Source organism: Orbicella franksi, chromosome 7, assembly GCF_964199315.1.
Source record: "Orbicella franksi chromosome 7, jaOrbFran1.1, whole genome shotgun sequence".
In the NCBI taxonomy this organism is placed as follows: Eukaryota; Metazoa; Cnidaria; class Anthozoa; order Scleractinia; family Merulinidae; genus Orbicella; species Orbicella franksi.
In genome coordinates, this window is record NC_138151.1 from 22,404,027 (window position 1) to 22,421,654 (window position 17,628).

Genomic DNA, 17,628 nt, shown 5'->3' on the forward strand with positions numbered 1-17,628 from the left:
CTGTAAAGGCAGGAATTCTGGGAAAAATCGAGTTGTTACGACATACATTGCGTCCACAGATGGATAAAATATTTTCATCGCCGACAATCGCCGACAACCGCCGGCTTGCCTGCGAAGTTGATCTCAGCTCAGCTTCGCAGACAAGCCGGCAGTCAATACCTGGGACAGATTATGATTTGGCGATAAACATTCACATATGTATGCCGTAACTTTGTCCCAGGGCGTTCCAGCGTGTTCCAGGTATATCGGTAGCATATGAGAACCAGGCTCTACCTAGGATTGTAAAAGTTAACCGAAGTATTTTTTCTTGCATACAAATGTTTTTTACCGCTTTTATTTTGTGTATTTTGAGGACCTTGAGATTTGAAGGCCTAACAACATAAAGGGAAAAGCTCACCGTAACGTAACAAAACTCAAATCAAAATTCTCGCTTATCCTGAGTTAGCTTGATCGGGCTTTGAACAACCCACCCAGTAGCTCCGCTTTTAGGCCTTGCTAAATCTCTATATTAAATGATATTATGAAGCAAACTCAGGTAAGCAACACTCCAGGTATACCAGGAACCATACAAGATTATGGCTTCTGGGTGACTTTTGGTGACAGCTTAAGAAAACTGATCGAGATCTTCTATATGGACATAGAAAGCGTAGCTTTGAACAACGATTTTGCAACAGAGTGGTTAAAGCCCTCTATGAGAGTTAGACAAGGATGCCCACTCTCGCCTTATCTGTTTATCCTGACAGCAGAAATACAAAATAAGACAAAAACTCCACCATAAAAGGAATCACAATTTTTGGCTCAGAGATCAAACTAAGCCAATTTGCAGACGGTACCAACTTATTCTGTGCTGACGTGGCTTCTACTGAAGAAGCCCTGGAAACAATGAACCCTTTCAGGAATTCATCTGGACTAGTGCTAAATGTAGAGAAAACAAAAGCATTCTTGCTAGGGAAATGGTTGAATAATAGAACCAAACCGTTAAGGATGAAATGGGTGAAGACTCCCACAAAACTATTAGGAATCTTTGTTTTCTATGACGAAAAAGGGAATAACCAGATGAACTTTATTCTGAAAGTACAAAAACTGCAGACAAATTTAGACATTTGAAAATCGAAAGGATTAACACTCCATGGAATGGTACTAATAATTAAGTCTTTGGGGTTGCCTAACTTAATATACTCAATTTCAAATGTTAACGTCGCTAAGGAAAAAGTGCTAATGGTAAAAGATAAAATGTTTCATTTCCTTTGAAAAAATAAGACGGACAAAATAAACGGACTAGTACGTACCAACACCTTTCCACGGGGGGCTTACAACTGGTTGACATCGAACTCACGATAAAATCGTTCAGACTTGCTGGGATCAAAAGGTCAAGGGTCCTCTTTAGAGATAAATGTAACTGAAAAGTAGAACCGGACTATATTAATAACAAACACGAAGCCTTAATTTTCTGCTTCGATGCAATTATGATGTCAAATATCTAAGGCACATTCCAACATTGCATAGAGACATACTCATTGTTTTTGATGAAATCAAGACTTTGTACAATTATGATGAAGGAACCGACATCATTCTCTTCAGTAACAAAGAAATCTTAGTCGATGGGAAACCGATATTTCTAAGAGAATGGTTTATCAAGGGTATCCACACGATCCAACAGCTTTTTCATGAAAATGATCAATACCTAACTTTTCAACAGTTTCAAGCTAAATATCATTGTAAAACAAACTTTCTCCTGTTCTATCAAATCTTGAGTGCAATTCTTAGGTACTTAAAGAATAGAGTGCGAGTCCGAGGGCAAAAATGATCCGATTCTGAATTACTGAGAAAACTGCAAGTCACTTTTTACTGAACGAAAATAGCGAAATCGATTTTGAAACTTATAGAGCAAAAGACTATTATCGCCTGCTTCTCATTGAGAAATACTGATCACCTCGTACTGGTCCGGAAAGATGGAAAAGAGATAGATCAATGGACAGAGAGAACTGGACAGATGTTTTTGAAACTGCTTTACAAACATGTAAAGGAAACAAGTAAAAAGAAAGTTTTAATTTAAATGTGGTCATATGTTTTGCAAAGAAAGAATTCTTTAGACTTGAGGTAAATACAGGTAGTGACGGCATCCACTGTGGTGAGCGAGATTCCATAAATAACACCTTTATTGATCGCAGATTTACAAAAACCTTAACCTACAAAGTCACTGATTGGTTTAACACTCACAGTGGTTCCAACTTTCAACCGGATACAAAAGAAATGCTCTTCGCTACCTTCAAGGTGATTCCTCAGTATTGTATTGCGCATTCCTACTGCGCACGATTTTGCATCATTAGCGCGCGCACATGAGCGCGCGCACATGAGCGCGTGCACACACACAACTTAAGAGATTTCCATCAAGTTAAGCTCGACAGCGAAATAAATGCTTGTTTTCTCTTAAACAAGCACCGTAAGGTACCTTTTTATTGCATTAAATTAGTCTGTAACTCATTGCCTTTGCACTGAATGAGTAAGAAAAAATTTCAACGTCAGGTAAAATTACTGCCAAAAATGTTTTTTTACCGTTTCACTCGTGACCTGAACCTTACCATCCCTAGAAGACGCACGCTGGAAAGACTTTTTGTCAACTCTGATCTAAGATGTACATTTTTGCCAGGAAACACATATTAAATTGTTCCTTTAAGAAGACGCAATGTACCTATTGAGACTTTTTAATATTAACTCCACGTTCTTGGCGGCATTCAGAAAAAGAAAAACGCACTTAATGAATACCATTACACGGACTTTTGATACACCTTTGACGAGTTATGACTCTTAAAACGAGCATTGTACCATATGTTTTTTCGCATATTTCGAATGCTTGCATTATTAGGAACAACCACAAAACATTTGAGAAAAACTAAGGTCAAGTGTTATTTCTGGGGAATCACCTTAAGCACAAAACAAACCTGGTGCTAGTGAGAAAATTCAATTACATCTTCCTTTACACGAAATGTGCATGTAAGTGAACTAAACAACAGTAGTAACCGAATTTATTACTAGAATCAATTTTGAATGCAAAGTTGAAAATTTGTAAATTAACACGTATAAGCTACCAGTAACGTGACTATGCTCCCCACCAACTTAACATACTAAGTTACTTTTAATTGTATTAAATCAAGATTAGAGATCGTTCCTCTTTCCCCCTACCCGCGCTATTAGTTGTTTGTTTGCTTTTTATTCATTTTTTATATTGAAGTTTTCCTTTCCTTTTTTTTCCTTTCTCTTTTTTCTTTTTTTCCTTTTTGATTTCATTGTAGCTAATGTGTGTTGTCAGAATTAACAAATAATTTTCTTTTCTTTCGTTTTCCCATATTTGTAAGTAAGTAGCACCTGGTGTAAATAAGTAATGTCAGGAGTCATAATCGGGGACGGAGACCGTAAGTCTTGGGATCCGCGCGCACCTATGATATGGGACAATTTTTATATTTTTAGAACAAATTGCGCCATCCTGACGTCATATATCCGCGCGGATCCACGCACGTGTCGGGGCCTCTTGCGTGGATGTTGTCACGTTGCGTGATCAAATGGTGAGAGTTGCGAGATTCTCTTGCAGATTTTTCACAGCGATGGCAGGGAATAAGGCAGGGAATAAGGCGGGGAACAAGGCAGGGAATAAGAACCAGTTTTCTTATATGTAGTTTTATGCTCTGAGCTAACGGAAAAGGTGGTTTTTTCAGGGTCGAAAACAAGACTTCAACCTCGCGCTGGGAATGAATAATAAGATCTGCTCGCGCTAGTTGTAAGCTTACGCGTATATGCTTTTGCGTTTGTTTTGACTTAAGAATATAGCAAGAAAACTCTCTACTCTGGCATCGAGTTAATTTGTGAGTTTCTCAGACAATGCTTAATCATAACCAAAACCTGTTTTTCATGGTTTGTTATTGTTTCTGCTTGTTTGGCGAGTTTGCAAAGTTTTTGAAAGGAAAGTCTGACGCGTACAACTAGCTCATTTACATAGTGCAGCTCGTGCACTTTCAAGTCCGAGTCGGTGTTTTCAATTGTCAACAAATCTTGAGAAAGATTTGTTTCGTTATCTTTTGTGTTGAGATGCTGCAACAAATTTCACGAACGCAAAAAGGCCACTAACATCATGTGTGTTTCTTCATCAGAGTGAAATTTTACACTGCGAAAATGAAAATAGACAAGGAGTTTTGATAACTCGATCAACAAAATCGAAATCGTTATTCGAAGTTGATTAAAGAAAGCGTTATCGCAACTTTGCTGATTATTTCTGCTTTATTCCCATATTTTCAGCTTAGCTTTATGTTCTCAAACATTTATCTTAAACATGTTTAAAAACTATGCAGTTATTGTTTGAGTTCGATGTACGTTTTCACATGAAAGTGCGGCGGAAGTACAATTTGTCATGTTTACTGACTGTACAAAACACGCATCGGCGGACGCTCTCATTCATCGACAAAAGACAATTTACTGGATTTTTACACAAATAAAACTGAGCAGTATCTACGGACGTAAAGTTATTGGGCCTTGATGAAACATCAATCGTTGCTTACAATTCAGGCGAAACTCAAACTAGCAATTGTTTTGTTTTACTTTTCGGTCGCGATAGACTGGCAAATTCCTCGCAAGCGTGTGGTAAGACGAGCTAGGAAACTATGAAGTCTTGAAACTCTGCCATATCTAAATATATCCAGTTAGTGTTTTGCTGTGTCATGGAAAAGCTGTTAATCTTCAACATATGTGAAATTTACAGTGGAGTAATGTACAGCTCATGTAAAAGAAGCATCGGAACGGAACTTGGTCAGCGATATATACAAGCTTAAAGCGGAGCATACCTAAATTCGACACTGTCTTACTTCACTCCAACTGGAGCAGCTTACCACGAAAATATTTAAGCAAAATTCCAACAGACGTAAACGCGTTGAGTTGTGGGCCAAAAACATGAAAACGTTCGGGAATTCGGATGCCATTTCCCCCGCGCGACATCCGCAAAAATCCTCGCAGCATGTACGCGCGTATGCCGCAGGCGATGACGCAATTTGTTCTAAAAATAGAAAAATTGTCCCATATCATGGGGACAGCCCCAATACTAGAAATGACGCGCGCTTATGGTCTCCGTCCCCGATTATGGCTCTTGGTAATGTATATTGTAGTATGGATTTAGTAATAGAATAGTACTTTGTTACTGTAATTTGTGATACGTGTAATAGGCCGTTTTACAATTGTGTGCTTAGTTACCTGGCCTATGACTGTAAGCGAGGCTGGAGGTGACCTTGCTTTGATACAGACCTCTCTGCTTTTTCATGTAAATGCAAAGTAGTCTGCATAAGAACAACTTGATTTACACAACAAAAACAGTGAGGTCCTTATCAAAACAAGATCACCTCCAGCCTCGCTGCCATTCAAAGGCCAGGTCACTGGACAGACAACTGTAAAATGGTCTATTTTAAAAGGTATGTTACTTTAAATTAAAAACTTGTCAGCCACAAAAAATACGATTTATTGATGTTAATTATTTTTTAACTCATGTATCTCGCTAGAGCCCGCTAATCCGCCTGAACTGCAGGCTATGCACGTGCTGACGTGCATGTCGCCGTCAGTGGCAGGAAACGTTTTCTCACGTCTCGTGCTATTTGGAAAGTTACCTTTATTATTACGGAATATTTTTGCTCTAACATCTCTCGGGGCTTGCCGGTCATCATGTCAAAAATAACCAATATTTTTGCGCCCAGAACGAGCAGTGATGGTGGGAAGCGCTCAAATGCAAGTTCAACGAGCGACAACAACAAAGATGAAGTAGACGAACCGCCACCAAAACGGAGTCTGAAGTCCACTTCTTCTGAGGCATTTGGGGCGAGGTGTGCTTCTTCTGAAAAATCTTCTGTTGGTTCTGAGGATGTCGAGGGCATAATAAACGATCTCTTTATAGAAGACCAAAAGGAAGTATTGCACCACTACCACCACTGCCGCGAAACAAATTGTTCTGGTCTTCGAACAGACGAGACAGGAAGGTTGTCGAGCAAGAAAGACAAGTTCCAACATGAGTGGCTCTTCGAAGCAAACGTACTTTGTGAAAAGACTGGTAAGAAATAGCTTGTATTTATTGAAGGTTAGGGTATGTACTGCTTCATTTGCAAGAAATACAAATGTACGAATCAGCAAAATAAATGTGATGTTTTAAGTAAAAGCCTTCTGTAAGATACGAAACGACCGCAATCAACGAACATGCACACTCGGCAGCAATATTATGCGAAATGATGAATCAAGTTTCCGTTTTCCAAAAAGAACTGGATGAGCGGCAGAAAGTGAATTACACCGTTCTGTACAAAGTATTTTATTCAATTTACTGGCTAGCTAAGGAGGGAATCGCAAACAAAAAAGCAGCGGGCTTGTTCACTCTTCTAAAGAAGTTAGGAGTAAATGATCTGAAGTACTTCGATCATCGATCACCAGCATAGTGCGGGAAATATTTACTACCCTGGGTTGCACGCTGAAAGAGAAGGTTGTGAAGAGAGCAAAGACGGCAGAGTGTTTTGGACTTCTCGTTGGTGACCTGTCAGATATATCAGTTATGGAGCAGATGATCACATTTATTCAGGTTTACGATGGAGACAGAAGTGAAGTCACTGTGAAGTTTCTCTCTTTTGACAATTTGCTAAGGAAGCATGACTCTGCAAATGCCACAGCTATGTTTCAGATAATTCAGTCCAATTTGAAAGCGTGCTCTTTCTACTGACAAACTAACAGGGCTGGCTACAGATGGAGCTTCAGTCGTGGTTGGGAATACGAATGGACTTGCTGTTAAGCTGAAAGAAATCAATCCCCGTTTGATTTCAGTGCACTGCATATGTCACAATTTAGCTTTGGCATGCACTGATGCCAAAGATGATGCAAATTTGAAGTTAATCAGAGATTAAAATGGTTGTCGACTTGATTGTTACCTGAAAGTCCAACGGCAACTGAAAAATCTGCAGCTAAGTAATGAGAAGTCAAGAAAAATGGTGGCAAAGAAGTTAAAAAAGGCCTGTGATGCTAGGTGGCTATCATTCAGTAGTGCCATACAGTCCCTGTACACTGGTCTTGTTGCTGTACTTCAAACCCTGAAGCAGTTGAAACAGGACCCAGGTCAACCTGCTGCATGTGGCCTACTGAAGAAGATCAACAAAGTGAAGTTCATTAGTGCAGTGTACCTTTTGAAGTGGATTCTGCCGATATTGGCAACCCTCAACAAGTCCTTCCAGAACGGCGCTACCAATTATGCCTCAATCAACTACTGTAAAGACAGGCTGAATAAAATCAAGATCACAGAAAAACCCATCAAGCAACTAAAGCAAGATCTTGCTGGTGGAGATCGTCTTGATGCCCTGGAGTTTGTTTGCAATGAAAGTAATGTGAAAGATCTACAGATTATTCTAAGGAAATAAATTAAAGCCCTTGTAAAGAACATTGACAAGAGGTTTAAGGTATCTCTGCCGGTGGTCAGTTCTTTTTCAGTATTTGATCCAAAAAGACAAAGTCCTGAAGATGTTGCCATTGAGGTTCTAGCTGGTCATTTCTTTGATGGTAATGACAGTGACTCAGAGGAATTTAGAGCGGAATGGAAGAAGCTAAAGTACGATATCTTGTCATGGAAAGGACACATCCCAAAAGACACAGTGGATGGCAAGAAAAGTACACCTAACGAATGGTCACTCAAAAGAGTCATGGCCACGAAGTTAACATTTGAACAGGTCTATCCAAGATCTGTCCAAATAGCAGAAGCGGCCCTGGCACTTCCAGTCTCCAATGCCTGGCCTGAAAGAGGTGCTAGTCAGTTGAAATTGATTAAGACTAGGATAAGAAGTCAGATCAAGAGCGACTTACTTGCATCTCTCCTTTATATCACCATCAATGGCCCTGCCCCACATACAGAAGCCTGTAATTCTTTGGTCAGCAAAGCTGTGGGTATGTGAAAAACTGCAAAGAAGAGAAGAAAGCTCCCATACCACAGGTCAAGTACGCAGCCACAAGCCAACAGTGAAACTGAAGCTGTTATGTCTAATAAGTGAATAATGTGTGAACCAAACGAAAGCAAAATGGCCAGCGAAAACTTGTGTGTTTCGCCAGTGTTTCTATAACAGAAATCCTGAGAATACAAGAAGGTACTGTACCAGAAAATAAAAAAACGTTTTCAAAGATTTGAAACTTTTCAAAAGTTTGAAAAGACTTACTGACATTTGACTTTCGAACAGTTTCAGGACATCTCCTTGGTAATCACAGATCTTAACAATCTAAGCGAGCCCGACCGCCAAGTAGCTCTTCACCTGGCATTGGCAGAAATTAATGCTGCAGGGTTCATCAGCAGAAGCATCAAGTGCTATTCAATGACGCACCTCCAAAAGTATGCAGGAGAATGTCTTTGTGCCATAAAACATCCAGTTTTCACCACAGTCCTGAACACAGGGCATAATTTCAGGTCAATCGTTTGTCAACTGCTCTTTCAATTTTCATTTCAAGTGAAAATGAATACCTTGATTCAACAGTGAAATTGTTTTACAAGCAGACTTCCCATTTAGATTGCTGATTTGAAAAGAGTTAAAAGACCATTTTGCTGGATTGTGATCAATGAGAATTTTATCGCAGGTTAACTAGATTTGCCATGTAGCAAGATTCTGTAAATAATTGCACACATGCTTCATGCCTCTTGCATGTTTTCCACGCATGAATTGAGAGGTCAATAAATACCTCTTACTAACCGAGTTTGAGGGCCGTACTGTAAGTTATGGACCGAGTTTTTCCCATCGATTTATGGCCCTAGCGCGAAGCGCGCGGGCCGTAAATCGAAGGGGAAAGCGAGGATCCGTAACTTACAGTACGGACCGAGAAAACGAGGTTAGTAAGATATTTATTATATCTCTACTGTGTGTCTGACGGGCTCGGGAACGATTTCTATTCACGCAGAACGGCTTCAAATTTCTGACGCACCTCGAAAGCAAAACGACTCAATTTGAAATCATTGTTAAGTGACTCTTAAGTCGTTAGCAGGTTGCAATACACAATTTTAGAAGTAAAAGAAAGTTTTAAACTTTTACTTGCTAAAAAAGTTAAGAACACTTGGCGATAAATCACGAAACATTTTGATAACAATTTTAGCAGGCCGTACAGGAGAATATGGCCCGCTAAATTGACCAATCACAGCGCGCGTATTAACTGAGAGATATAATAATTTAAGTTAACTTTCAATGGGTTTCTTTTTCGTCTCTTGTTGAGATCACTTTGTGTGTGTATACTTAAAACAATTATTCTTGTCAATCTCAGTGAATAACAGCCACTATTCACCTCGATTTCAAAGAATAATTATTAAATATCACATAAATTCCCATACCAAACTATTACGATCTACAAATTTTTGAGAAGTCAAATCACAACCAAGTTGCACTACCAAAGTATAATTGAAGGGCTCCGCGGAGAAAGGGCGTTAGCTATTTTCATCAAAAGTGAGCTTTGTCGAAAACGTTCTAAATTTCGCATGCAGTTTTGTTTCGGTATGTTAAGCAATGTCTCGTAGTTTTTCCGCTAAAGTTTGCTTCGTTTTCGAGATATTTCCGTATGCGGAAAAAACACTCAGTTTTTCCTAGCGGCGTCTTTATAATATTTTGTTGAACAGCAAACAGGCAGACTGTTTATAGTATATGAAGTAAAAATCAAATCCCACAGAATCTTAGCTTTTTCCATCGAGCCCTTCAATTTCTCTGTCTTCAAACATTTTCTTTTATTTATTACCAGGGAATCCTGAAATAATTATTCCATGCATCATTACCTTAATTATGTAAATATTATCTAATCTGTCTGATATTCTTCTTCGAGTTGATGTACATGGCCACACTGTCTCCAGCGAGAGAATCAAATCATTAAAAGACAGAAGAAGAGCGGTGCAAATCTGAGGTCCAACAGTGTGAAAAAAAAGCGGAGAAAATGTAAAATTAAAATAAGCTATCCTTTGGCTTCACCAATTCAAAACTTTATACATTGCCAGTGTTTCAGGCAGAAAATTTTACTTGAGGGCCAAAGTAGCCCCTAAAGACCTTTTATAGGAGCCAAATGTTTAGGAAACAGGCCAAAAATTACAAGAGCGCAATCCTCAGGCATACATGACTTAGTCAATGATCAAGGGTTTGTAATGCATTATAGGGCGATTTCAAACTTAGAAGTTTTTCGATGTGAAAGAATCAATACAGCAAAGCAAAAGGATGGATTAACTTCTTTTCGTATGCTGAATGTTTTAGAAACAAAGATCTTTCAATATGATTTTCTAGGGGGACATAATATGTGAGAGAATAACCGTTATTGATCGTCAACACAGACAAATGTAATCGCCATTATGAAGACTAAACCAGAATTTTTGCCAAATTTTGGTTGCCATGAATGAAATGTTTGTTAGTTGCATTGGCGAATTCGCAATTTCGAGCCCTGAGATGGCCTTTAAAATACTATGCCTGTGTTAAGCCTGTAGTCTTGTAAAAGGAAAGCACCAAATAGACCATTTTACAGTTGTCTACTCAGTGGCCTGGCCTTTGAATGGCAGCGAGGCTGCAGGTGACCTTACTTTGATACAGACCTCTCTGCTTTTGTCATGTAAATGCACCTAGTTAGCATCAGAACAACTTGATTTACACGACAAAAGCAGTGAGGTCTGTATCAAAACAAGGTCACCTCCAGCCTCGTTGCCATTCAAAGGCCAGGTCACTGAGCAGACAACTGTAAAATGGTCTATTGGCCCTTTTCCATTTTTCTGGGGGTCATCTCTGATTGCAACGCAGGATTCCCGTAACGGTGCGCTCTGGCACAAACACTGCATTGCAAGAAGAAATGTCATTAACTTAGCATCTTCCATGTTTACACATTATACAATACAGTGTAGTGCATTGAAGACTATGCAACTCCGTTCAACCATCTGAGGAGACCCCTAACCTCATAGTGAATTGCTAGCTAATTGTAGCTGGGAAATTTAAATCATGTAGTAGAACAAAATCATGAAGAAAATCACGAAGTACAACAAAAGGATTCTTGCTACTTGAGGTTTCACTCAATTAAAAAAATGAAAACCTTTATTTACTCTCATCATCAACAGTTCTATAATACTTATAATTCATAGATGCAGATCTCTCAAGATTTTTCGTAACAAATTATATCAGAAAGTTCGAACCCTTTAATGAGACAATTCCAAATCCTTTAGCAGGTACTTGAACACCGCACAAGTACTAAAACATTTCAGTAAACAGGCCCGTAGACTGGGGTGGTTCGGAGGTGGGGGGGTAAGGGGAGTCGGAGAAGCCCCCCACTGCCAGAAAAGGTCCGCTTAAATAAGCCAGCTTACACAGATTTCAAAGTTTATTTATCTCAACTGTAACTAACTCAAACTAAGTATATTTTCCAATAATTTTCATTTTTTATCTGCTTTTGATTAACCTATTTTAATGGCATGACCTTACATATGTTACACGTTCTCGTGATCTTCTCGATGGTCATGCCCTGCCCTGCCTGGATCCGACCTCGACCCACTGCAGGAAATAAAGAGGGGTGGAACCACCATCACGGGAATTAGAGCCATTCAAAAAAGTCCATGTAATATTTGGACGAGGGTTTCCAGTTGAATTGCAGAATAACTTGACGTCATCAGCCTCGTTAGCTAAGGTATCATGGGAAATATACTATTGATGGTGGAACCGCAAATGGAGAAGTTTCAATGAGAACTCAGAAATCACTAGAAAAACCGCTCTGAATAAACTCTGTCTCATAGACCGAATTTATCTTTTTCTACACTATATGTAGTCATAGCTTAGTGAGACCTGATGTTAAGGACGATGCCTACTTTTGTTAGTGCGCACACATTCTGCGCATCACGCAAGGCATGGTTTAAGCGCCACGCGCGTGCTGGGGTTGACATTGACGCAATCAACTACGCTATCAAGTACACGACTAAAATGAAAGCAAAATTTTCCTTCTGTGGCCAAATCAAGTTTAATGAACCTGTACTTAAGGTGGCCCCCTAGGGTATTAACGAACACCCTTCCTATGGAGCGCGAGTTAGAAAAGGAAACTTAGTTAATTTCTCTTAAAGTTTTCCCTGTAGAGATTTACCTGTATGGGTACTGTTAAAATAAGGCTTATTTTTTGATTGTCAATTTTAGGATTAAGGCCGTTACCATGGCAACATCTCATCTAATGACAGACAGATATATTCCTCATTTCGGCCTAAACTCCTTAATATTCATACTTTACTTCCGTGAAATTTTTTAATACTTTGCCACATCATGGAAATGATATTGCCTGACATTTTGAAGTGGTAACAATTCAAGGTTGTTCAGACGGTTTTTCCAATATTCTGTAATTTGTAATTCTTCTAAATATATTAGATTAACTCTGACAGATTTTAACAAAAATAGGGTACTTTATAGAAATCATATGTGATTACAACTGAGCCAAATTTTAAAAAAATTAACCAAAGGAAACGCGAAAAAATTTGATGTCAGTTTTGCTTTTTGCGCTCATGTTGACGTCATAAAAATCGAAAAACACTTAGGTTTTCCTTTGAGCGCGCGTGCGTTCAATCGTAAAATTATGGGGAGCCGCCTTAAACCAGGAACACCAGAATAGCAGCATATCGCTAACCACTAATTGTTAACGTCTTTCAGCTAAAAAACGTGCTGTTATCTGTCGAAAATTATACTGATATCCAGCTGTAAACATGTACCTGCAGACGGCGTAGTGCGCGCGCAAAACAAGCGCGAGATACGCAAATGTTTTACTTACTGGGGAGGTGGCAGGAAAAAATGTAACGGGCACCGTAAAAGTTTTCAAAAAAGATCAATAACTTTAAAAAACGCCTGGTTACCCCTACATTTTATGTTATGAAATGGAAGTGGTAAGCCTATTCAACACGTCTTTAGTTTCTGGTTGTGAGCAAAAAGTATTTAGGCCGTATTTTAGCTGAACCGGAGGAAGGCTGTCAGAGACGCTAAAAGCGCTGTTGCAACGATTTTGTTACTAAAAACATACCAAAAAATAGTTTTTACGTTGCCATTTACCAAGCAGTTTTAAGATCTTCATATATGTGTTTACTTTTCTGTATGTAATGGCGAATTCTGAGGAAATCTGTGAAGAAGTATCCTTTCCTTCTTTTTTCAGAAAAAAGCTGATGTCAGCATTTTTGTTGAGATTCAAGGCCAATTTTCCGAAAAAATGCCTTCGTGTATGTTCATGTAGCGTCTGGATCGAGGGATTATATTTTCTTCTGATCGAGGAAAGAAAAGTTTTAATGATTTCGTCACCATTTCTTTAATAATACTCTTTTTGTAGAGCCTGTGCATGAGAGCATCGATGGGGAAAAGCCGCTTATCAAGCCTCGCGCTTCTCCACATCCATTACGATACCACCGTGGACCTTGATATGGTTGTAAATACCTAAGCGCCGCTATATCCCAGAAGAATACAACGTGAAAACTTTCTGTAACCATTCCAGTTAAGTACTGTTATCGTCGAAAAAACAATGAGGAAACGTCGTAATTATTGCTTTTTCAAACACCAATGACAAGAAAGTTTGGGAACAACGAAGGGGCTTTATTGCTGGCTTAGACAAACACGAGCGTTGTAAGCCGATGGGAACTGAGGTGAAACGATAAAATTCCTGCGCCTTACTAGAGGGAGGGAAATGGGAAAAAGTCCCTAGTCGATTTAAGGTCACTAAGGTAATGATTAATACAACTAGTAAGATCTATTTGATCCGTTTTAAGATAAAAAGAACCTACCCGTATCAAAACCAGCTTACGGGCCTGGTAAACCGCAATTCCATGGTGGACTTCGGAATATCAATGACAACACAAGTTAAATGTACAATGCTTATCAAACAACGGACTCAAAAAAATATATTTTTAACCAAACAACACACTGCACCAAACAAAACTTGAAAGAACGTCACACTGCACAGATCATATCTGTTGTGAGTTGTGGAGAAGACAATGAAAGTGGAAATGATGACCGAGAAGGCCAGTCTGGCGAAACATTCATTCACGACGTCCGCTCACCACGTCGTCGAAGAAGATTCTTACAACCGTCAAGTAAAGCGATATCTCGCTTTCCGCGGGATATTCCTGCATGCTGCAGACCCCCCCCCCCCGGGGGGGGGTACTCCCTTATATGGGCTATATAGGTGCGTGCGGCCCCAAAGGGTAGGGTTTTTCAGTCGTTTTGGTCATAAATAGAGAGTCGATTTTGACCATTTTGATCTTAAATAGGGTATAGTTTTAGCACTCTAGTCTTGAATTGGGCATGGTTCTTAGAAGAAGCTACTTTTTTATCATTATTAACAAGAACGTCAACAACAGCCCTTCATAACTTAAGTTTAGGGCAACTGCGCCAGTCGCAACGGTCATAAATAGGGCATCAAATTTTTGGCCAGGTCATAAATAGGGTGGGGAAAATCGCAGATTTTGGTCATAAATAGGGTAAGGGTTTTGGGAAGTGGGCCGCACACCCCCACCCAACTTTTCTAGGAGTAGCCCCGTGTGTAGAACTAAGTCATGCAGATTAAAGCCCCAAGGACGATCAAGCCAAGCCTTTAAAAAAATGGCTTTACAAAAATAGCTCCCGTAACATACGGCTAAATCAAAAGCCACTCAAAAACAGAAAAGCAATACAAATTGCAAGTAAGATGGAGGACTGTTGGTGTAAACCTGTGTAAACGCATGAGCAGGAACATACTGTTTTCGTTTGTTCGCCCAAAACATGGTGTCCGAAGATCTATCGTGGCTCAGAACGTCCAGAAATTTTATTCGACCGCCATGAAACATCTGTTCCGTTAATTTCAATTCGAATTAATACTTGACGCGGCAAACATCTTAAAAAACGCCGCCCACAACATCATATAGATTTAGCCAAGCCTAAAAGCGGCGCTCCTGGGCAGCTTTGTTCAAAATCCGATTAAGCTAACCCAGGATAAGCGAGACTTTTGATTTGAGTTTTGTAACTTTGCAGTGAGGTTTCCTACTACACCAGGAGCCCTGACTGTAAAACAGTGAAAAACACTCTTCTAGAAGATAAATTTATACTTCGGTAAACTTTTAAACCTGGGTTAGCCTTAACCCAATTTCCGAAGCAGATGCCTTGTTTTGACAGGTGTCAATTGACCTTAACGTGGATGTCAAATATCAACGATGTACGCTATAAACCAAGACTTGGTATTAGCTGGAGTATGGCCGCCATGTTGTGGAACGTCGTCGTCGTCGTTGGGTGTACGAGCCCGCTATCCATGCCGCTAGCCATGTTGACCAGATTCATGCCGCTAGCCATGTTGATTTACGCTTTCATGAGTTGCATGGGTTTCTATTTCTATTTATATAATAACCCAAATTATTCTCGCACTTTGATCGGTTCTCGCCTATGATCTATTAGAGGACAGACGTACGATTGACGTCATCATTACAAAGTTTTTCCTTCTGTATTTTAAAATGGCGGAAAGTTTTGAGAATTAAGGTGACATTTTACGTGACTGGGCGAAAGATAAGGTACAAAAAAGTCTTATCGAGGCATTGAACAGGTACGAGAAGCAGGAGGAAGCAAAAAAAGCGGTTTCTTTTTAGGAAAATTATTCAGAAAAAATTACTCGAGCAGTCTCAGTCAACCAAACACAAAATTGGTCTTCAAATTAACTTTCGAGTGAGAAACCGTTGCTTTGTCTCGAATATAACAAGCCCAATAAACAAAATATTTATGACATTAATTTATTTAAAAAGTTCCCAGTCTCAAAATAATTGTTGACACAGATTGATGTCAAGAATGAAACGTCAAAACATCGCTTTTTAAAATCAGTTAAAATAAACACATAGTACGCTGGACAAAACTGTTCTGGATCGACGTTTTACGACAAAAAATTAAAACAAACAAAGCGATGCAAATAATTTTGTGATTGTCTTAAATCTTATTAAATTCCACACATGGAAATTAATTTCATGTAGTTCACGCAGGAAAGACCTGCGTAACAGCGTATCTAAATTTGCGGACTGAATCACAAAAGTACGGAAAATTGCACGATTTGCGAGAAAAAATAGTTATGGTTTACATCGAAATCGCAGTGTTAAACCAGAGTTGTTGTGCAAAGAACATCGCTACGTGTTTTTTTCTTTTTTTTTCTTTTTTTTCTTTTTTTTTCTTCAAGAATTCGACGAGATGGCATGAGGAACAAAGCGATAATCCATCTAAACAGCACTATAATCCTGTGATGCATCAGCAGTTTAGAGAATCAAAGATTCTCGGTTGTGATGCTACCACGGAAGGACCACAAGGCGAACCAAACAAAGTTATTTCAAGCTCTTATGCAAGAAAATGCGAGAAAATGGCAAGCATCTGGTAGATGAGCCCAAAAACAGGTCCGGAAACATTTCTAAAAGGACAAATAGCGGTGTCAGTCTGAGGTTCTTGGCCGACAATGCTTTAACACAGCAGTATTTTGTGCAATTGTGACTTGTACGAACTTGAACTAAAGGCAGTTATCTTTAAAACAGGCGACGACTGATCTAGGGGCACTATATCAAACTGATTTGAGGATCCCCAACCACAGAGGGCACAAATTTCACCCATCACTAACGCTCCTTTCATTAAAATGGCCTCCAGTGGTGACCGCAACCGCAAGTTTTTTCGAGCGTATTTTTTCACTTCCGGCAATATTCAAGGCAGCATCCAAGCTTTTCGGCTCACAGGGCTGCTCTGATGGCAAAAACTGTCTTGACTTATCCAGGATTTTCTTTAAGATTTATAGATTTCGCAGTTCAATTCTGCTTTCTCTGTAAGTTAGCGATTTCATTCCACAATAAGCGACCGCTCGATTTAAGCGCGACAGTGGCGTGATTTTCATTGACCAATCACAATTCTTTGCTACGCACAGCAACCAATGAGATTGCTTCATTTTGTATAGACAATAGATTACGTCAAATGGCTTTTTTCGTGTTTACCAAAGTGGGCAAGGGCCGACTTTCGAGTTATGTTGAAAGATTTTGAAATAAAAGAGCTTTTTCTGTGGTAGTTTGTTTCTTTATTATATAAAACAAATAGATTCCATGTTGCGGTGCGTCTGTCCCGTAATAGATCACAGAAGACGTCAAAATGTGGTAAGAACATCAGTGACACGTTCGGCTATCGCCCCGTGTGCCACTTTTTTGTTCTTACAACATTTTGACGTCATCTGGGATCTATTACTGAACAGACGCACGGCAACATGGAATCTATTTGTTAAGGCGGGGGTTAACATGAAGGCCATATTATTGCTGGGTATTATGGTTTGAAAGCAAATATCTCGTTCACGTTTCAAGCAGTGAAAAATCTCTCTGCTCATTTCACATAGCTACGTTTTGGGCTGTTTTGTAAATTTTTTGGTGATTTTTGGGTATATTTGGGGATAAATAGTTTTTCTCAAAGGATTAGTAAAATTTATGGAAAGAGGAAATTTTGAAGATTTGATGTTGTTTTAAAATTAGAATTTGAAGTTAGAAATTGGTAGACGTACACAGTTGCCCACCAACCCGGGGTGCCCTTTTGGGGGCAATCAACTGTCTGGTGGTGTTCCAAACCCCTTTTTATCCTTTTAATCCCTCTTTAAACT